Here is a 22,893-nt window from a genome sequence, read left to right as displayed (position 1 = left end):
AAGATCCATCTACTGATTTTTCACCTGCAGGTTCTGAGTGCTACATGGCACTCCCCTGGTCCCCATACAAGCACAACGTATTTTCCTCCCTGTCTGCATTCAACAGTTTCCAGCACAATAAAATTAAGGTTCCTCATAGGGCTGATGTGCATTTGGATCTTGTCCTGCTACTGAATGGGGAAATAGCCAGGAAGTGCACCCACAAACCAGAGCAGGGTATGCCCTTGTTCCAGAGCACAGACAAAGCCTGAAACAACCACGGCTGAGTCTGGTATTTCACACCCTGCTTTCGGGAGAAGGGGAAGAGCCAAACAGTGAACAGTGAAGACAGTCAAAGCGGACAATCATATTTTCAACGAACGAGAAAAGTAAAACCCCAAAAGCAACAATGTTAGTGAAACTGACAGCAGCTAAAGTCAAATTCACTCAGCAACTGCGATGGCCCCTACAATTTATCATTTTTATGTTGCAGCAAAGAAACTGGAAGTCCTAGGAGGCCAGGCTCTAGCCCAGATAGATCCATGCCTCATCCCTTAGCACCACAACAGGGAGCCTATTAACACTGACAAGGCTGACTGCCCTGAAATTGCAGACTTTTAAAACACTGACATTCTTGGCCCCAACAGCACAGGACCTCAGGACCCGTGCCCCAGATTTCGGGGAACACCTCAGGACCACCAGGCGTCAAACATCTGGCTCTCGTGTAAGCCACCAGAGTCCCTGCTGCAGAACTGGGACCACAGTTTTTATTGCAGGGGGCCACACAGGCGCAGTCAGGCTGCCCACACCTCAGTCAGTGTGTCAGGAGGAACCGTGCTGGAGTCACAGACCCCAGCCTAGCAAGGGGAATTCAGCATCTCTCTCAAACTCCGAGCAGGGTTGCACTGAAAACATAGTTTCTATGTTATGTATCGAACTCAAGTTGTTAAATAAATTGTCACCTCATTTTTCCTTTCATTAATGCTGCTGGCAGAATTTCATTTACTTGTTACTATCACTTCGTTAGGTGTGTTTCTTAAACAAAAAATTATGCAATCTTAAATATGATTTGATCAAAAAGGTTTTCTATATACCAATTACAGCCCTTATTTATACAGCTATTATATTTACAAGGCAAATGTACTAAATAGGAAGCATTAAAATAAAAAGATCTGACAAAAATTGTTGAACACTGCTTTCAAAGATGTATGTATTTAATGGATGCAACCTTACAATTGGTGTCTATGTTCACTTTTCTTCTTAGCAAGGATTATGACTGTATAGTCATCTTTTCCTAACTCATGAAAGATTCTCCAGAACTGAAGCAAATTCAAGCATGTATGAAAACAAGGAAGTCATTACTAGCATGTAAGCTTCAGATTGATTTTCACTATGGTTGTCAAGAAGTTTGGGCTTTTTAATCCTTCTCTGAAATGCAGTCTGTATAAACCCTTTCAAATAGCAGTTTTTATAGATAAGAGCTGACAGCAGTAATAAACAGGACAGAAAACATATGTTTGGTCAAACTATTTTAATGAGGAGGTGCTTAAACTATTAATGACCTGAGTCAGTGAATTTGGTAACCATGAGTTAGTTGGCAGGTTCCACCTATCCTGATTTCCAAGATTCTTAAGTGTCACAATTACACAAATAGATTCAGTATTATGTTCCTGATTACCAGATAAATGAAAGATGCAAAACGGAATCTAGTTAATGTCTTTATAATCACACACAATTACCTTAAAAGGATAATAAAAAGGAAAGAGAAATGTTTAGAAGTTAGGAAATGCCAGACAGAGTTGCTTTTGCAACATTAATTTAAGACCCTATGTATTAGGATATGATTCATAGTCTTTTTCCTATCTTTTTCAAAGCAACGGGTGGGCTCATATTGTGAACACATCAACATGTGCAGTGGAAGACAGTATTTCTGGGAGAGGTTGTTTCTGCAGAGTATAACAATATTTCATGTGAGACAGAGCTAAAAGGGGGTAAAACACTGTCCCAAAGAGCTTCATAGATGTTGTTGAGAGTGAATGACATCTGAGATTCATGAATCTTTAATTCCTTTTCAGTCTCTGAAAGGAGAGCAGCCTTAATAGACAGAGGTTCTTCTATTTCTCCATAGGCTGACCCAGACTTACTGGAAAACTCCCAAGGGTCTCTTCCAACCTGGATGATTCTATGATTCTATGATTATACACAACTGCACTTTAACACTATTTTAAAAAATCATCTCTGGTGGATTCACATGATTTCCAACAAACAAAGCTGAAATACAGTAGCACATAGTATTAACCACCAGTTAAGGCCACTAGGTCTCTGCTGAGGTCCACAACCCAGTGCTTTGTAGTGCGAACAAGCCAGTCGTACTGACAAAGTCAGCCTTGGCTCTGTGGAAACCAAGAAGAAACGCCATTTGTGCTTGAGCCCAAAGGAGATCTCTTTGGCCTCCTTTTTTTTAAGCCTTCTTCAATGTATTAGAAGCACCTGAAAAGCAATTCTGTCAGTCTTTGTTGCAATGCTAATGCTGAAATTACTGAAATTATTGAAACTATAAATGTCAGAAGCTGAATTTTCTATTTTTGGTGATGTTTTCCTCCCCCCTTCAGTGTGTGTTTCTCTTCTACTTTTCAGGACCCAGATTCAACTTCTGAGAGCAGAAGTAACAATAGTTATAGCTCATCTTAATCAGTTTTCCCTTTCTGCAAAAAAAGAAAGCAAAACCCTGCACACTCCACATGCACCTTACTTTCTTTTGGAAGAAAATTTGGGTGCACAAACAAGGAACGAAACATTGCGCTTCAAAAGCTTCCCAGTTTGGAAAATCAGGAGAGCAGGACTGCAGGGCACACAGCAGGTACACCTACCTGTCGGTGCAGACACAGTTACTGTATCCTAGATAACAAAATTAGTAAGTCTGTTTCAAATTAAAGACTAGGTTCACTAGCACACCAACTGTTTTTCACTCATCTAATGCAAAATAAGTGCTTGTTTGGATGCTTTACACTATTCCAGAATTTGGAAAGGCGGTAAAGAGTATATCAATAAATTTAGCTTTATGAGTTGAATTTATTTAAAAAAAAAACACAAACAAAAGCACCATAAAACAAGACTGAAATCACTTTTCTTGAACATATCTTTAAGCATTTTATTCAAGATTTGTAATAGCCCCTTAACCCTGATCCCCTTCTGAGGTCAATCATATGTGCTATATAGAATAAAATATTACTTTTTTTTTTCTATTACCTGAAACATCCACATAAAATAAATCTACCATAAGTCCAAATCAAGAAGAAAAATACATCTTTGGTGTCAAAACTACCTCATCTAAGGCAACACTTCAGTATAAATACAAAGTTCTTACCTTGTATGGAGGCTAGACAACAGAAGATAACATTCATCTGCAAAGTCAGCTACTATGCTATAGATAGCAAAGAAATGCATAAAATTTAAATTTATGTTGAAAATCCATTTAAATACAAAGCTTTGAACTTGGCCAGTAGTCTAGGAAAGCCAGTTTTAGGCAACTAAAAGGTTGATAACTAAAAAGCCACATGTCATTGGACACAGCAAGATTTATAATACGGAGCTCACTGAAATACAGCCACCGGGAATGTAGAAAAAGTATTATATATTCTGATAAATATTTATTATATAGTTCGAGAATGCATCTTAATAAGACTTAAAGGCTCTCCTAAATCAGATTCCCCAACAGAGTATGCATGTTTGTTACCAGTGGTTTTTCACTGCAGGACATATCTTTCTAGGTAAAACAAAACAAAAAACCCAGTACCTTTTCTCCCCAAAACTGAAAGCTTCACAGGCATTATAATAACCAAAGTAAGTAAAAAGATGTTTGGACTGTACAGTGATTTTAATTTTGGATAAATATAAAATTGTAAATACAGTATACGATAGTGAACATCTGTTTATAGTACTACTACATCTACTAATCCGATTATAATACTGCATGTAGGAAACGAAACAATTGCATTTGCATGCCTACAGCTCAAGTCTGTTTTATTTCCCGTAGATCATCTATGTATCTAGACAGGTGTGCTGGCTTCAGGCTATTTTTACTGCAAAACATCTGAAATCACAACTGTGAACTGGTTCTGCAGGTGAGAATTTTCCTGACAGAGTATTTACATTTGAATTTGAAAAGTCATCTGCAGCTTAAAGGGAGAGTCTATTACCTAATGAACAACCATGGCCATTGGTTTTAGAGTTGGCTTTCTTACTGGGACCCATATTTATTATCCTGTCTTTCAGAAAGATTGAGTTTTCGTGGTAAATATCAGGCTACTACTATCTAGATGCTTAAATATAAAGGTTTAGGTACCTAGCATGAGGCACTGGAGTTTGAAAGCTTTGCCCAACATCTAAATAAAATAGTATTGTGCCACAAACTGGTAAGAACAGGAACTGCAAGTTTTCAAAAGGAAAACTGCACCCACATTGCCTGTCCACTCTGAGGCTTCACTTACTCAAAGAGCTTAATTTGAAAACGCCTCTTACACCTATTAAGAAATTACTGCTTGAAGGACAATGTGAAGTTCCTATGTGCACAATATTTAACTTCAATTCAGCATAGCTTTCTTATCTGTCAGATTTTTAACTATTCCTTTTCATAGCTTCAGAAAAAAACCAAACGTTTTTCTAATGGGCTGCTGATCAGAACTGTTATTCTGATGGTGAAATCCCAAAGGGAAACATGTTTCAGATACGAAGTATTCCCTCCAGAGTCCCTGGCAGTCATAGAAAGAAGAACTTCTTGATGTATAAACACTGTCACCATTGTCAGAGAATACTACAGCAGGAAATGAACCACAAATAAAAGCAATGTCTTTCTTCCTAGTAATCAAAATAGTTGTTTTTCCACCTACAATAATTTTGGAGAATAAAATCCTTATGAAAGCTTCTACACATTGTGAGAAAAAACACTTGGTTCTACCTTTTTTAAATGTGCATATACTTAGGCAATTACTCAAGCTCATAATTTATAAAAGGTAAGCTCGTACACAACATATAGAGGTGGTCTCCATCAAGAAATCAAAATATAATTTTATAGAAGGTGAAATAATGTACAGTTCACAGCCAACTTCACTCTTCCAACAAATGGAGCCATAAATGCAATTTTCTGTCCTTTGCTCTGAAGAATTAATTTTAAGGTATTCATATTTTTCTTCAAGTACATCTTAAGTCTCAATTAAACCACAAAAAGCTACAATAAAGTAACATTAAGAACCAACTTAAACCCATCATAGCAAGGAAATTCAGACTTAGGCTAAAAATTTTGTCTCACTCTTCATCTTTAAATCACTCTGTTGTGGTTAGGAATTGTACGGCTTGGAGAAGTGTGTGATTTTTCATACTGCACAGTACATATGTTCCAGCACTTAGGTTAAAGGAAAGTCAGATTTTTAGCCTTAACTCTGAATTTCTTTACCTTTGAAGGCTTAACTCAAGCATCTATAATTACCTTAACAGGAGCTTTTTACATTTAAATCTTTTCAGTCTAGAATAGAAAGTGGAATTCTAAAAGCTCCTATTTTGCTGTGTACTTCAATGGCACTTTCTAAATTTAAAGGATTGAGCACCGCTTACTACATGAGACTGAATATATGCATTTTTAAATGGCACTTAGACATGAGTGGCTTAAAAGTGGTAAAAAAGGCTTACACATTCCCAATATAAGTTACAAATTCAAACATTCGGGCATGAAAATCCTTTCCTTAAGTTGTTTTCAAGCTTCATCCTTTTTTCTGCAATAACTAAAGCAAAGCCACAGTAGCTGCAGCCATTTGCATCTAAGGAAGAGATGTTTTGCTTTGGTGATATAGTTAATGAGTCTAAAAATATTCAGTATAATAATTCTGTCAAAGCCCCCACAGTCTCCTCAATGAGCAGAAGCCTGCAGGATTCCAATGGGGAGCCAAGTAATGAGCTCTCAGCATTCGCTCCCACACCGTCCAGACGAAATATACTCGGGCCTCGACGGTTCCACATCATTAGCAACATGAAACAAAGACACATGCTTGACTTTAATAAGCGACTAAAGTTGCTGGCTTATTAGGCTGTCACTGCACATAAACTCTATTTCAGTGTGACAAAACAGTTCCCTGCAAACAACAACAAAAAAAAAAAAAGAAAAGGAAAGAAAAGGGGGGAAAAAAAAGGAGGGGAGCACTTTTACAAACAGAGGTTGGTATAATTGAATGTAGTAAGTGATTGAACGGAGTTGAACGAAGGCACACAGGAAGTGATGGGTGTCTGACACCGACTCTCACGGGCACGCCACAGACTGCAGTTTCACTGCTGGAGACGACAGTTATGGTGGGCTGCAGCGATCAGACTATGGGCATATGTGACTGAGTTTTAGTTGATATTCCTGCAAGACAGGAAGTGAAGAAGCTTATTTCCCACTGGGAAAAGGTTCAGGCATGATTAACTTGGGCATGACCAAATAGGTCAATGATATGACAATGAGTGTCTAGCACAATAATTAAGTGGGAAAATGTGTGTGATTTGTTTCTTCTTGTTCTTCACATACCAATAATGCATTAGCAAGGATTCATTTAATCTCTTTCATTATATAAAAATTGATACCAACACTGTATGATAGCCATCATTTGAATATATTTCTTTAAATTATACTTATCAACCAGCAAAATAGTTGCACTGATGAATACTCTTTAGTGTTTAAACTTTAATGTTTGACTTGCAGAGCTACAGAGAAGCTTTTTAAATGTTAATTTCTGCTAAAATTATATGTATATAGACAGAAGAAAATATGATAATATTTAAAGAAGGGTAGCTTTTGATCTTAAGTAAAACTTAGCATCAGGGATGTGTAAGAAAGAATCCTCCTGTGCCACAATATTCTTCCCAATTTCAAACATTCTCCTGTTTCATAAGAGCGTAAAGCTGAGATCTCTCAGTTTTTCAGATGTGAAAAACTAGTGAGTGACATTAACAGAAGAGTTCACTTATGCCATAAGAGTCAATCACCAGGTGGCTATGGCCCTCATCTGGAGGTTGAAGATCAAAGCTCAGGTTCTCCATTCTGCACTAATTCAGAGCAAGCATGGATATTTTCATGCACTGCAGAGTCACCAGTATAGCTTCAGCAGAAGAAACTGAGAAAAATCTAACCATACACATTTAGAAAATCCATCTAGATTCAATGAGAAAGATGTTGAAGTCCCCAGTCCAAACTGGCTTTAAACAAGCCAAGTTGAGTAAAAATATTGTCCTAGGCCCTAAGAGCATGTTCTTGTTCAAGCTTCTAAATAAAGTCCTATGAAGGATTCAGTTCTGAAAACCTGCCATTTTTTCAAGGAGGAAGATTTCTTAACTACATACGCGCAGCTTGTTTAAATATTTATTTCATCCAGAATACTTTCCATAAATGTTATTTGCTTTCTGAGTTCATTCTCAAACTCTTTCAATAATGGTAACGTGCTTTTAGGAGGCAGCCATCTTAAACAATATTATCCACATGTTGATACATAAAGTGGCGGCGTGTTGAGGGAAATAAATAATATAGTGATGAAAGGGTAACAAAGACCTGTATTTGGTGGGAGTTCTATAACAGTGTTGTTTATTTTTTTTATTTGGAAAATGCTGAAGAAGAGGGAGTTTTGTAGGGATTAGAATAATGCCTTTATACTTTCAGCTGAGATGACACAATTTAAAATTATCTCTGAAGTAAAAGAGAGAACCTCACTGTTGGTTCAACAGGTTGATCTATCAGAATTTCCAAGGGAAAAAAACCAGGTTATCTTCTGAAAATGTGAATTTTAACTCAAAAGCAGGGGTTAATCACAACTTTTATAAATGAGGAAGTGGAAGAAGTTGCTCTCCTATCAGTACGTAACAAAAAGAGGTGATACATAAGTAATAATATTAGGGTACATTATAGCAAAAAATATAATCACTTGTGAACTTCAGACATAATCTTAGGATATTTCAATAGCTGGTAGTTTGAGCAGAAAGCAACCCTCACCATGAAGCTCAGGCACAAAGTCTGGAACTTAGCCAGGCCCAACTCTGCACTTACCAGTATAACACCACCATAAGAGTTTACATGACTATTGGAACGTAATCCTGAAGTGCTGCAATGTGTTCAGAGAGGAGGACATATATCTAGCTCTCCATCATTACATACAACAGTTACAACTGGCTGCCATTTCCCTGAAAGCTGGGAACGACAGCCAGTTCACCAAAGGCTTTCCCAGAGACATGGAAAAAGGAGGACTGGAATCTGTATGCCAATCCTGAAAAGCTCTCAGTTCTGCAAGAAGTTAGCACTTGCTAGCTGCCTCACAAGGAACACACAACGTTGTGGTCAGACACAATGAACACAGCAGATACAACAGATAGAAGTAAAACAAATGCATTCCAGAGAAATTTCCAAATTATGAAGGGAGTATTATCTGGAGGTGAAAATTTCATTATGGAATCTTGCGTCTGTGAAGATATTCAGCTCTTATCTAGATCGAGATAGTAAATACTAAACACCAAGATAGTGTCAGAGTTAGTACCACAAGTTCAATAAAGCACAAAGCTGACCTAGGCAGGCTAGGTAGGCTCATATGTTTCTCTTAATAATCTCAGACATTTTTTCTAAATGATATAATTCATTTTGAACACCTGAAAAGTTCCTATAATTTATATTAAATGATAAATAAATACATGAAAGAAAAATAACCCCCCCCAAATTTTCCTTCAGCAATAATACACTCACAATCCATAACTAACAGGAAGACAAACAATCCATATTTGGCACAAAATACTGAAACTCTATTTCTACCCTGGTTCCCAGTTGATTTAAACCTTCATTAGAAAATATACAACTGTTAGTGCAGAAAAATAGAAATATCTCTTGTAATAAGAGTAAATTATATATGAATGAGAGCCAGACACCCTTTGACACACGGCTGATAAAACCCCTGGCTTCAGGCATACTACTGAATTGGAAACTCTGTTGGGGTAGCACCCCATACAGAATAATGTGAGAATAAAATCATACTAAAATAAATTTATCTTAGTGACAATTTTATGCACCATTCACTACTGTTAATTTAATACAATACCCTTGCAGGGTAGCTGCCCCGGTGTCCCAGATCGCATGTTCCAGTACCAGACCTAAAGCAGCAGCTGGACTTCACTGAACTGATTGTCAGTCACTATTCAGTGGCTGACAAGTACTTTTAATGACCATGGGCAATACTTTCGAAAATTGCGGCATTCTAGCTATAATTCTGAACTAGAACTGTCTCTTCATTTAATTCTGGAAGGAAATTATGGCTGCAGGAATCTGGGTTTCACACAGAGGTTCAGAGTAGGTAAAGATCTTTCAAGTGCCGTAGAGATTCTCTTAATGGCTTGTTTGCTATACTTCGATCACCTTTCATCTAAATAGAAGAAAATGCATGAGGAGGAATGGGAACATATTTTATCCTATGTATGTTGCATTAGTATCTATAACTCCCCTTTATGCTCCTATATGTTCCTGTATAGATATGTCAGCAGTGTAGCAGATTAAATCATTTTGCAAGGAGATAAAGGCTTATCTCTTTCTTTGTGGTCTCTGTTGTTCTTCACAACACCTCCCTTCTGGGAAGAAAATATGTTCACAAAATATTGACTAAGGAAACCAAAGATAATCCCTTTTACAGGATGCTCCACATGGCAGCAGGGAGAAATCAATTATCCTAAGCCTTTTTTCCTCCCCCATAAAAGAAAAATTGCTGTTTGAAATATCTGGTGGGTATAGCATCTTCCAACTGGTAGAAAGCAACGTCAAGCCTCTTGATGAATGTCAAAATGCTAACATGAAAGCAAGCTGGTTTTCTGCATTCTATGTGCGTGTCTCTCAGATCCCTCTGATACAAAGGCTACCATTGCCGCTTGCCTTCCCAGTGCATTTGAGCAAACTGTACACATGCACTGGCACTGGGGAGTACATGCACGCAAGTGCTTCAGAGAAGTTAAAAGGGTACGGCTGTCTTAGTTACTCTGGCATTTCTGACCGTATACAAAACCTGATATTACTAAACCAGTGGGGAGACAGGCAGACTATATTTAAAGAGTTAAACAAGCATACATATAGAACTTCAGATTGCTTGGGGAAGCTACTAAGTAGACCAAGCTGTTGTTGAATGAGTAACCGTTTTCAAAAATGCATCTATCAATGGCATCACCATAGCACAACCTGGTGCAAACCGAAGCTCAATTAGCTATTCCTCATGATAAAACAGCTCCACCTTTAATTCTTTCCCCAACGTCTTACAAAAATCTAAGAAACTTCCAGAAATATTCATTCTTGCCCAAATAGAATAAAAGTAGACTCTGATCATTCAACAGCATAATTTTTTGACTTGGGAAAAACAACATTGGCAGATTGATGATTTTATGTAAGAAATCCAAAAGCATATGTAAAACTCAAGTTGTCAGAGGGCTTTGACACATGAAAAGGTTACCATGCATCAGCTGCTCTGTCCTTTAGTCACTGCACATTCTTTTACTCTGTAACAAGTGCTCAATGCGAGACAATTTAAGGCAGGCACAGAAATACCATGGTGTACCTTAAAAGTCCTATCAATAGCATCACAAGACATGGTATTTATGCCTCTAGTTAAATGGTTTGCATATCTGCATAAATTATCTCCATCTACCCGTATGCAGGTGCATCCACACCTGACTGGGAAATCAGGTATCCCTCACTCATAGCAGGATAATTTACCATACTGCTGGTACATGCTGCAATTTGCTGAATGGTGCCCACAGTTACCATTGTGCAGCTGATGGACAACAACTTGCTTGAGTGTCAAAAATCAGGACTACTTTATTCTTGAGGAAATGTGCGTACAAGTATAAATTTGTAATTTTGCACTGTGAGGCAAAAAGGAAATGTTTTCTGAAATGTTGCTCTGGAGTTGATACAGAAGGCTGTGGCTTAAGTTTCTACAATATTTTGTTATTTATATTTTTCACTGTAAAATTGACATGCGTTTACTATTAAAAGCAGCAAAAATGTATACTTGGCAGTTATTAAAGATAGATGGAAGAACATTTAAAATTTCAGTTTTCCACCGAAGGAGCATTCTTCCAAGATTTCATTGTATTACAGGATTTTTTTCCTACAGGAAACTATTTCCAAAAGGCATTTCTGCTTTCTCATTAAATTTTGATAGTTCTGAAAGTTTCATTGTCTCTATGGTTTCTTAAATTAATTATGAGTTAGCACAGTGTATGAAAACATTGACATGAACATACCACATTTAATATAATAATATACTCAAAATACAACATTACAATATATTGTCTATGTCAAAATATGTTTTTCATATGATGAAGAAGAAAAATATCAGAATTTCAAAGTCAATGGATTTTAAAAAAATTCCTTCACAGGAAATTTAGAGATTTTTGCATTTCAATATGATGTATTTTTTAAAATATTGCAACTTCCTGCTTCCAAACACATTTAAAAGATGCTAATTTAGACTTTCATGGCATAATAATATATACTTTACTGGGCAACACAGTTCTCCAGACAAAACTACCAGCTACAACAAACTCAGTCATACACACTGGTACAAGAGGCTGGAATTTTCACTCACAGCCAAGGGGGCTCATAAAATACAGACCATGATGGACCTGGTGTCCAGAATTAAAGCTTAAAGACAGTGAGAATAAAAGCTTAAGGACATATTAATAATGTGGCAATATGAAATCTGGTTTCAGACCTTATAGCAGCTTTCCAGTACCTGAAGGGGGCCTACAGGAGAGATGGGGAGGGACTCTATGAGGCAGTATAGCGATAGGACAAGGGGTAATGGTTTTAAACTGAAAGAGGGGAGATTTAGATTTGATATTAGGAAGAAATTTTTTACTGTGAGGGTGATGAGACACTGGAACAGGTTGCCCAGAGAAGCTGTGGATGCCCCATCCCTGGAAGTGTTCAAGGCCAGGCTGGATGGGGCTTTGAGCAACCTGGTCTAGTGGGAGGTCACCCTGCCGGTGGCAGGGGGGTTGGAACTTGATGATCTTTAAGGTCCCTTCCAACCTAAATCATTCTATGATTCTATGATTCACTGGGGCTAGATAATTTAAAAAAGTACCGCTGTCAAGCGTAAGAGAAGGAAAACACCAATACCAAACCAAGGAGGGAGATTGCTTTGCTTTGCCAGCCCAGCTGTGTATAACAGGAATGATGAGACTGCATCTCTTGAGTGACATGTAGCTATCAAGCAGCCCAAATACCTATCTCCTGTCAGAACTATACCTCATGGCTATACTGAGCTGGAAATTGCAGAGTGATGCAAATGGCCAACTGTGAGAAGAAGTGAGCCAGCAAGGGCTGCAGAGGTCAATACTGCTTGGTTGTTTTGGGCCCCATCCCCAACTTGACCTGAGCTATGCTGAAATGAAAAGGTGGGAACATGGGACGCCTCATGTTCTGTAGATTACAGACATGCTTTAGTACAAGGGTTGGACATCTCTGCACTAGGAGGAGGATCTCTCCTAGGAGAGAAAAGCTTAAAATACATAACATCTGCCATCTCTCTTATAAAAACATGGTAAATAGGAATTCACAAAGACTTACTGGACATCATCATCTAAATGAAGAATTAAGGACTTAAGCTGGTAGAGAGAAGACAGAAGAAGGTGAGATGATTATTGACAATACTTATTTCTATCAGCTGAAAAGTAAATACAGTGAATCCTGTTCTGTCTCCTCTTTTCCTCATTCTATTGTCATGGCAGCTCCCCACTTTAGACAAGGTGTTCATAATAGGTAAACAAAAGTAGTGCAATTACTTCTTAATTATTCTCTCTAGGAAAACCTAGTTACACAACCAACTTGTAAAGATTTTAAGTTTTTCTGTCTAAAATGAGAATTGTCCTGAATTTATGCAAAGCTCTCTCCTCAAATAAACATTTCTAGTGATGTGAAGATTCAGAAAATGCTTCAACAGCAATAACTGGGATGGACGCTGTGTTGTAATAATTTGGATACACTTGACTAATGCAGTTATTCGCAATGAGGTTGGCACAGTGCCCAAAGCATTGAGCAAACAAATACAGCAAGACATTCAGTTTAACATCTTCCAATACCGCATTGAGATCTTTGTTCGGTCCAGGGGTATTGTGGATGCTATAGTGTATTCTATCATAGAAAATTGCTAAAATATATTTATATTTCTCTGTTAAATTCACCAGTGTGTTTTATGTAAAAAATGCTGGTGAGGCACAAGCATTTTTAATCAAATTAGTATGCAACATAAGGCAGCTGTGTATTCAAATGGGTTTTTAAGCAATTTGGTTGTTTTCTTTATAATAACAGGAAAGAACATTTTGATTTTGAAGGTGACAGAGGCAATATTACCAGAATTAAACAATCTGAATTAGCTTTTTCATGAAATGTAATATGTTTTATGCTTTTAGATGGGATGCTCCACTGCTTTCAGATGAGCCTTTCACTGTCACAGTCAATGGCCAGGAACAGAATAAGCTCTGGAGGTAGGATTATCCTCAAATTTAATTTTTTTAGAAGAAGCTAATGGCAAATGTTTCTAGCGAACTTTAGGTGCATCTACATTATAACTAGAGAACCAAGACAGGATATTAAAAGAAAAGATAAGTACGAAATTAGTAAACAAAGTTTGACATTTTGCTTAGCTTGATTTTGCTGTCTGAAATGAATATAATCTCTGGAAAGCTTGCATGTATGTATATATATAATATGATATAGTATATACTTTTGTTTTCAGATACATGTAGGAAGAAAAAAAATAGAAATGTGTAACATGATAGAGATTTCTGTGAGGAGTGGATGTGGATTTGTTTTTGTTATATCTCTGGATGAGGAAGTCTTCCTCTGTTCTATAAAACTGCAGTTTGAATCAGATCTACAAAGGACACTAGTTCACTAATACTGTAAATAATAATTCTCTGGAAAATAACATGGGGAGTCAATATTTTACATCATTCTTTGACTTTGGGGTCAGGTGTACTCAGTATGCAAATAAAAAATATTTTTTTTCTTAACTGCTACCAACAGAGTTTGTTCAGCAAATCAGGATTCTTTCTATTGACACTTCATCACAACCCCTCTAGGATCCCTGAGGGTTTTCCAGCTGCACCTGTGCAAAGCCACCTCTTTAGAGAAGCCTACACATGTTATCCTCTTGTACTCAGCTGGCCTAAGGAAAGCAGAGCAGGGAGATAGGGGATGACAAAGGAGAATGTAGGATGCCTACAGAACATATTTGGTGTGCCCAAGACCTTGGTGTAGTAAACTATTAGAGTAGCATAAGTCTATACATTTCCTGACAGTTCCTACATGCCTTGCAGCAGAAAGAAAAGTTGGGGACAGAATTACCAGTAGGATGGGATTATTTTCAGCACTGTTTTAAAGTAACCAGCCTGGCCTTTGCACTAAAATTACATGGGATTCACAGCCATTTAAAGCCAAGAGATTTTAAAAAGCTACTCCTTGATTTAAGAACCTCTTCTAGGAATCTAAGAACCACTCCTCTGCCCTGAGTTTTCATTGGGTTTGTGGCAGCTGCATGCGCTCTGAAGGCTGTGTGGGAAATGTTAGTACCCAGGGAGATGGTTCCCTTATGGAGTGGACTCAGAAGCATTTCCAGACTTCGCCAAGAGTAGTGACAAAGCTCATAGACCTAAAAACATGTTTTGCAAGTTATGCAGCTTTAATGAAGTAAATATATTCATGGTCACAGAATAATCCTTTGTATAAATCTTATTTTAGATATGTAATCTTGAGATTTCAATTCACAGGTTTTTTTTTAATTCTAGCAGATAACTGTCTTCTATGCCTGTCACAGAATGTGAGAGACAGTAAAAGGTTTGATGCTCGGCTGTGTCACTTTATTCCTAGAAGTAATACAGAATGGAGCATTGCTGGGATCCCAGTGTGCAAAAGAATCACAGAAGTCATAGGGTACGATGGGAGAGCCGGGAAAGGAGACTGCTTGGCTGGATGACAAAAAGTAGCCATTATTTCAGTGGATCTGGAGGAGGATGCATATCCAATACAGCATTTCAAAAAGGGAAATTTTTCTTGGGGTCTTTGTTGCTGTCTTTTTACAGCCATGGGGAGAACCTTAGAAATGGAGAAACACGTTTGGAATCAATTAAAGCAAACAAGTGGGATCATAGAGGGATCAACACTGGACTTCTCAATAGAAGAAAAAGAGGAAACTTGAATTATCTGCTAGTTCATCAATGCAGAAATCAGATTGGTATTGTTTAAAATGATGTTTGGGTTTCTTTCTGATGTGTTACTTCAGCCAATTTACTCTCATCAGCTGAAGGAAGCTAGACACGCACTCCTGACATCATATAGGTACGTACCATCCATATCACCATATTCATAATCACAAAAAAAATATTCTGAAGGCAACCTTTGAAATACAAGAAAAAAGCTTCATAAGGGAAACCAACAGGCCATAATTAGATAGCCTTTCTTATAATTCTATAATCTCCAAGAGTTAAGACAAAGAGTCTGGCAATATAAGATCTCCAATCACCTAGGAATAGAGGTAGAACATTCTGCAGTATGTCAAGACAAAAAAAATTATACACAAAACTTCGGGCCATTAGTGTTAGCCAGAATTCTTTTTCAAGAATACTACTAGAAATAATGGTATGGGACAAGATTATAAGACATTTAGAAATGGGTGATTTAGTTAGGGGCAGACAGCATATATTCACTAAAGGTAAATTATGTTTGACAAACTAGCTTGAATCTGATTATTTTAATGTTCTGTTGTTGAAGGAATGAATTAGCGTCTGCAATTTATCTGATTTTCAAAACTATATTTGATATTTGCCATGAAAGAGACCTAGTTTACAAAGGGGAATTTCAGGCAGTTATTCAAATAGAGTGAAAATTATCTCAGGAAAATGAAAGAGCACGTCAATTAACAATAACACTTCAGGTGGAAAAACATATACAATCAGCAGTCAATAAGCACCACTTTACTTGACCTATTACACAAATTGCACTGAAATCAATGTCAAGAATGGCTAGATTTAGTGGTAAAACATATTAGGACTAAGAAAATTACATTGGGTTACTGGGAAATGGATAGTAAATCTGCATCAAAACAGTTTATCTCTGAAAATTAGAACAGTTCTGACGCTTTTTCATTCTATAATTCCTCATTCCCACCCTCTTTCTGCATTCAGTCATTCACTCTTTCTTCCAGAAAATCCTTTTCAGAAACTGTGAATACTCTTTTTTTGTTTTTGTTTTTTTTTTTTAAATACTTTTTTTTTAAAAAATACTTTAAAAAAAAAAAAGGCTAGACAACTGAAATATTTATATGATGTATTTATTCCAACAGATCCCAAAACCTGGATTTATCTCCAGTGATTTGCAGGGATTTGTACCTGAGAGCATGAATCATTCTGCTACAGCTTCTCCCTAGAGAAGTGAATTTCTAGCCTAGGTCATTGCTTCATTTCTGTCTTTGTCTTGTGGCAAGAACACATCACACTCCTATTTTACAGACCTCTTTGATCAGGGCATTAGATATAATTCCTTCAGTCAAGCAAGGAAAAGTGGTTTGCCTTATACTCTTCTGGTTTAATTTCTAATAAAATATTTATCTTAATACAACCTAAAAATTCTTCAGGGAGCACTCAAACTCAGGTCTAAGATTATTTCTTTTAGGAAAAATTGACATATACTTTAATCCCATATTAACTTTATAACCACAACATGTAAAAAGATCTTTGTGTCTTCTTTCAGAACTGATGGAACTACACTTTTTTGAGCGTACTTGGTGGGTCAGATGATTGAAAATTTCTACCAACATTGCTCTATGGAAAAGGGTAGGTAAGTGCTATTTAAAAAAGGGGTATGAGAGAAAGTCTGTGAAGTTTCAGCTCCACCGCAGTGTGTGAAGGCATCAGCCAGAGTAATGACGTTTGCAGCACCCACCCGATGCCCAGCTGTGCATCCTCCACTTGTCTTGTGAAGGGAACATGCAGGCAAGTGAGTTGGCAAAGCTGTCATTTAGGGTGTAGATGTGGCTGAAGGTAAACCTGGTTTCCCAGGTTAGCGTTCTGCCATACCAGCTCTGCAAGCCAGTACCCAGTGCAGGCACCATGCCGGCATGAGGGAGGAGCCAGACTGCAGCTGCAAGAATTTAGATTTGCTGCAGATGTCATGGAACCATGTTCTGAATGGCCCCAGGAAAGGTGGCTAATATCTACACTTTGGAATATCTTCAGTGGGCCTCTTTTTGTGATGAAATTCTGCACCCTCCCTCAGTCCTTTCTGACCTTAAATAGGTGTTGCCACTTCCTCTGTCACTCCCCGCTCCTGGTTGTACTGGGTCAGTTTACCTAAGGAGCTGGGGATCACTCACTACAAAACCGTTCCCACAGCAGAGTGGCTCATTGCCACCATCTCTGATTTCAACCAAGAAGTAGTAATAGACTACAAAGAACTGATTAGGTTTTATTGTTTTGTTTTTTGTTTTTTAATCTGAAGGTTGACAAGGTTGATTGAAAGATATATACTTGCTGAAAAGTGTCAAATAGACATCAAAGGGAGATGCAAGAGTTTCACACCTCATTGAATCAAAGGGTTGTTTACTAACCAGTTAAGTATACAAGGTAACTTCTGGGTACAGCAAGAAGCTTTATTCTAATAAAGCTTCACTTATTCTCCTGGGTTATAAATTCAGCTAGTTTCAAGGAAAAGATTAAATCCACCTAGACCTCCCTGAAGTTTTGAAAGATGAGAGTGACTCTAGCATGTAAGGTAGTCCACTAAGAGAGGGGAGCATGTACAAAAGCTGAACCTTGACAAATGCCTTATTCAGAGGGAAGCAGAGAGCTAGCTGAAGATGGGAATTATATGTATCATCATATATATCACATATATTCACATATATATGTCCTATATGTGAACTGTAGAGTAAATACATTTTTTTCTTTTATTCTTAGTTAATATTACTTGTTTCTGTGTTGTCATTTTTTTTATATTCTAAATGAGTGCTTTTACTTACAGACTCAACCTGATTTCAGACAAGAAAAATTTAAAGGAGCTGGGTAAGGGTACTCTTCACTGAAGGGGAATGATGCTACAAACCAAGCCTCTAGGACACCTGAACAAGTGTTCCAGTATCCCACCACCACTAGATCCAGAGAGTAAGGCAGTCCTGCAGGACTGCTAGAGGGAGTAGGAGTGGCTTGCAGTGATTGCTGGCAGCCTCAGAAGTCCCCTGACATGCAGTAATGCAGAAGGGTAAAAGCTTGAACCCTGAAAATCATGGAGGGACTGCACTCCACCTGCTGGATGATGCCAGGGTTAAGAGTCCTCAAGAAGCTGAAGACTCAAATTTACATGCTCACTGCCTCATTTAGAGGAGGTTTGGAAGAAGATGTCACACCTTTCAGTAGCATGCCCAGATCTGGGACCTACATTATTCTGGGGCTGCTTCCTTCAGCAGCACTGATGAAACTTCTTCTTTTAGCATAATTTACTCCAAATTTCTTTCAGAACAAGGTTCCACTGTTAGATGAACACCTTAATGACTATTTCATCCTTTTCGTCTCCTTCAAAACTAATTATTCACACTGTGTGACAATACAGTGAGAAACTGTGACAGACTTTGCCAAGGATAATTTGTAACCTGGTCATTCAGGCAGGTGTTCTTGGGAAAGGAGGGAATTTTATTTCCAATCATATTAATAGGATACTTGAACCTGGGAGGATACTGAACATCTGAATTACTGACATTTAAGTGAGTAAGTACTCCATCTCCCCTTGCTGGAAAATAGCAAATGGCCTCTCTAGATCTACCCATTGGTTTCCAAATATCCTTTCTTTTTAATCAAAATGAACAAATTGACAATTTACAGAAACCAAACTTTTCCAACCTACATTTCTTTTTCCTTTGCCCCAGATTTTGAAAATATTAGTTTTAGATTAGCCTGAAACACGTGAAGAATTCTCGATACTTGTTTCTAACTAAAAATTGACTTGCACAGCTCTGCTATCCCTCTTGGGGATACAGCCAGATTACAAAAGACTGCACAAACCTTTTCTAGCATAATATTTTATTCCAGCCTCTTCTACAGTTTACTTACTTGTAAACAATTACAGTTAATGTAATGTAATGTAATGTAATGTAATGTAATGTAATAGTGCAGCTGACTCACTAATGCTGTAGTCCAGACATCTAACTTCAGAGATATTACCATTAGATACTACTTTTAAATTTCCCAAGGAAGCAGGAACAAACCTCCTAGCAAGGTAAATAATTGCCAGTGACAAATCCTGCTAAAATTGAAGAGGACTTTGAGCGACTGTCACTAGGAGACAGTAGAGGAATCAAAGCAGCATGATAGGTCCCCTCATTCCCACCAGACATTGTTTTACTGACAGGAATCAATATCAGCAACACTGGTAATTTTTATTTGTCTTCTGTGGACGCATCCTAACTGTCTTCTGCTTCAAGCCTTTACAGTTCTTAGGAGACATCAGTACTTAGATATTCTGGCATAAGTATCTCTAGTAAAGGCTTGGACTAGTTCTGCACTGGCAACAGCAGCACATCAAGCTCCTCTTTACTTTGCTTTTCTGCCATTTCAAAATCAGTTTTCTTTGGACACCTTTCAGACCACTTAGCTCTCTAGATCTGTGATTTCATATTTCATTGGCCCACTACACTTTTAAAATAATGATTAAAAGATCTTAGTGGCTAATCTTACACATGGAAATAAAAGCACTGTCAGTAAATGGCTGACTGGGAGACCACAATACAATGAACTCCTTGTTTTTATAGCTTTTCAACTTGTTTTCTTAGGTCAGGAATTTTCATCAGAAAGCTGAGGAGGCACATACGATTAAAAAATACTTTTGTCTGTTCCTTCCAGACAAATCTATACGCGCTAACTATGTGTCCCCTAGCTTGCTAATGTAATGCTTTCCAAGAGCTATTGCCTGGTCTCCTTGTTATTGTCAAGGGAGACACCCCTGATTCTGCCATTCTTCCTATGGAGAGTGATTTGTTTGAATCACTATATTAATAATCTAAAGACTGCTGGGACAGCAGAATGGCATATCTGCTCTTAGTATATTCCCTTCTCAATTCCATGGATGCTTGCAACGGTGGTCGGTTAAACATCTAAAAGGGGTAAGATGTTGCCCATGGACATTGCTGGGCTGTTCTTGCACAGTCTGTGGCAGCCCTTCATTCCTGTGCTCAGGTGTGAAGTTGAACAGCTCTTAATGAACAATAGTGATAATATTATTTCCAAAAGAGGCCTTGGTTGGTGATACACAATGAAGGTATATCACTCTGAAGTGGAGCACTCACTGAATGCCAGAACAGGTTGATGTATGAACTATATCAAAAGACTCTAATCCATTTAGTTACTCTATCTTGTGAGATAGGTCTTTTTCATAAGATCTTGATCCTTGTTGTTGTAATGCTAATGAGGCCTTCAGCCAAATCTGTATTAGGTTATTTTCTGTGTCTTCGTGAAAATGACTGATTTGGAAAGCTAATGTGATTCATACCGTGCATCAGTTTCTTTCCACACTGTGTTTCAAAGGATAAAGTGTTTCTGCTTTCTCACTCCAAATTTCTACTTAAGCCACCTCTCATTTTTTAAGTTAATCTTAAAATTAGTCACTAACATGTCTGGTAGCCACAGTGCTGTCACTTTTCATAATATTTCTTATTCTCAATACATGGTAATTCTACCAGCTTTTCTCACAAGATGCGATACTATCTATGTGGACAAACTTGAACAAAAAAAGACTGCTGACAGCTAATAGTTTCCTTGAGATGGCTGCTTAATGCATTACATTCTCCATATAAATTTCTTCTTCTATGAATCCTCTAGTAAATTAATTAGACAATTACTTTAAATTATAGAGTGTGTAGTAGTGTTGGAGCTTGCCAGTACATTGTTGGAATTTTTTTTCCCATTTCAAACTGAAAGAAAATGCAAAAAAAAATTCAGATTGCTGTGCTCAAACTCCTCAAATACTGTCTGCCACAACCTGCCTCACTGGGACAAGTGTCCTTGGGAATTACCCAAACTGCAGAGAGAGATTTAACTTAAAAACTGCAGGCTAGTTGCCTCAGCTCCATGGCATATAGCTCTTAAAGACCTGGCTCTGGTAGAGGTCCTGGAGCCATATCTTCACATGAGTGGTTCGGGGTACGCATAAATACACAAGGACATTCAACACAGTCGGTTGAGAATTGTGTTGTCAAACCTTTCCCAGCTAATTCGAGCGGAGACTATTCTTGCTGATTTATGCTGTTTTAATCCTTTCTAAGCAGAAAATTTTAAGAAGGTGCAATACAAAGTTTCTACCAGTTCCTAGAATAATGGTTTGCATAACAAGGTGCATTAATCTTATATGTTAAACTATTAAGAAATTTTTAGTTTTTCAAGCGTACAAGCATGGAAAATATAGGGCTAATAAGACTTTAACATAAGTATCCCTACTAAGGCATTTGGGTTGAGTTACAGTGTAGGTGTGCTTTATAATCCTGAAAGATTCTAATAACTTTGTTTATGAGCTAAAAAGGAAAGCAAAAGTATGATTTTTATTAATTTAGAGGATTTTGTTGGTTGTTTGCTGCAAGTTTTTTGGTCAGTTATTGAATGCTAAGTCAAACTATTTTGACATCAAATATTTTCACAAAGTATTTGCAAAATTAAGCTGTAGCACTGTGACCTTAATGATGCTCAATGTAAGTTTGAAGTAAATGTGAATGAACGTGAATTTATGTAGCTAATAAGAATGTAAATCTTAAACTATTAATCTATGTGGTTAAAAATGAACATGTAAAATAGATAAAATAAGATATGGATATCTTTTGAACTTTTGAACTTTTCCTCAAGAAGTTGTTTACTAGTCTGCAACCGTTCAACATGACTGCTTTACATGTAAATAAAAGAAAGACGGTAAAAACTTTAAAGAAAAAAAAAAGGGGGGAGTTGAATTTTATAATGTAAGCCATTCTGTGTGTTGATTCTGCCTTTTTTTGATTAAATAAATTTGTGACTCAGTAATAATTTTAACATCTCTGTAAAGTGGTACGTAACAGACCAGTGTTATATTAGAGGCAAGTCAGCACACATGCATAGATTTCCAAGTACAAAAATCTCAGAACACTCAGATCAGAGTAAGGTTTACTTCCCAAGGCAACTTAGGAAGTTGCCCAAGGCTAAGTCTCCTAGTTAAAAAATATTTTCATGGATACATGAAACGAGACAGAAGATCACACCCAGCTGCTGCCTGAGGACTCATCAGCCTCAGACCAGGTCTTTCCTGCAATGTGCACATACAGGAGTATTAAATTTTATGTACGTTAGAAGGAATTGTCTAGTAGAACTCCTAACAATGTCCATCTCTTTCTACTTCGGCTGGTAAAACAGAGGTGCTATCCCAGTCAGTCTTTTCCTATTCTGTTCCGCCTGCGCTGAACAGTGTTTGGAAGAAGGATATGGATGTGGGGAAAAAAGAAAACAATTATATTCTTTTTAATTGAAGGTAGAATCCATTAGGAAATAATGAGCAACAAGGTTGTGCTTTAAGGTAAAAAGCTGTTAGTGGAAGAATTGAGCTCACACAAGTTTCTTTGATCTTCTGCCTCTAAGTGAAGTGATACACAGCACTTCAACACATGAAAAAACCCTTTACTGATTAAATAATTTGATGTTTTACAAAAGATAATTTTTGTTTATTGCCTGCTACCTTTCAACTCAAAAGCTGACATCACAACGTCCTTGGCATCAATTCCTGTCAGTGTAGCACTGGAGGAGTATTTGATCTATAAACTTGCTGGCTTTGTGAAATTGAAGTCTGTGATAATGGCATCACCATCCATG

The 22,893-nt window shown here is 37.5% G+C and overlaps 1 protein-coding gene across 1 annotated transcript in view; it reads right to left on the bottom strand.

Moving 5' to 3' along the window:
* CCDC178 (coiled-coil domain containing 178) overlaps positions 1-22,893 on the bottom strand; it is a 168,846-nt gene that overhangs the window by 33,410 nt on the left and 112,543 nt on the right. The window lies entirely within an intron of this gene.

This window comes from Numenius arquata, chromosome 4 (assembly GCF_964106895.1).
Source record: "Numenius arquata chromosome 4, bNumArq3.hap1.1, whole genome shotgun sequence".
Classification (NCBI taxonomy): Eukaryota; Metazoa; Chordata; class Aves; order Charadriiformes; family Scolopacidae; genus Numenius; species Numenius arquata.
This window is presented reverse-complemented; position numbering and strand designations above follow the sequence as displayed.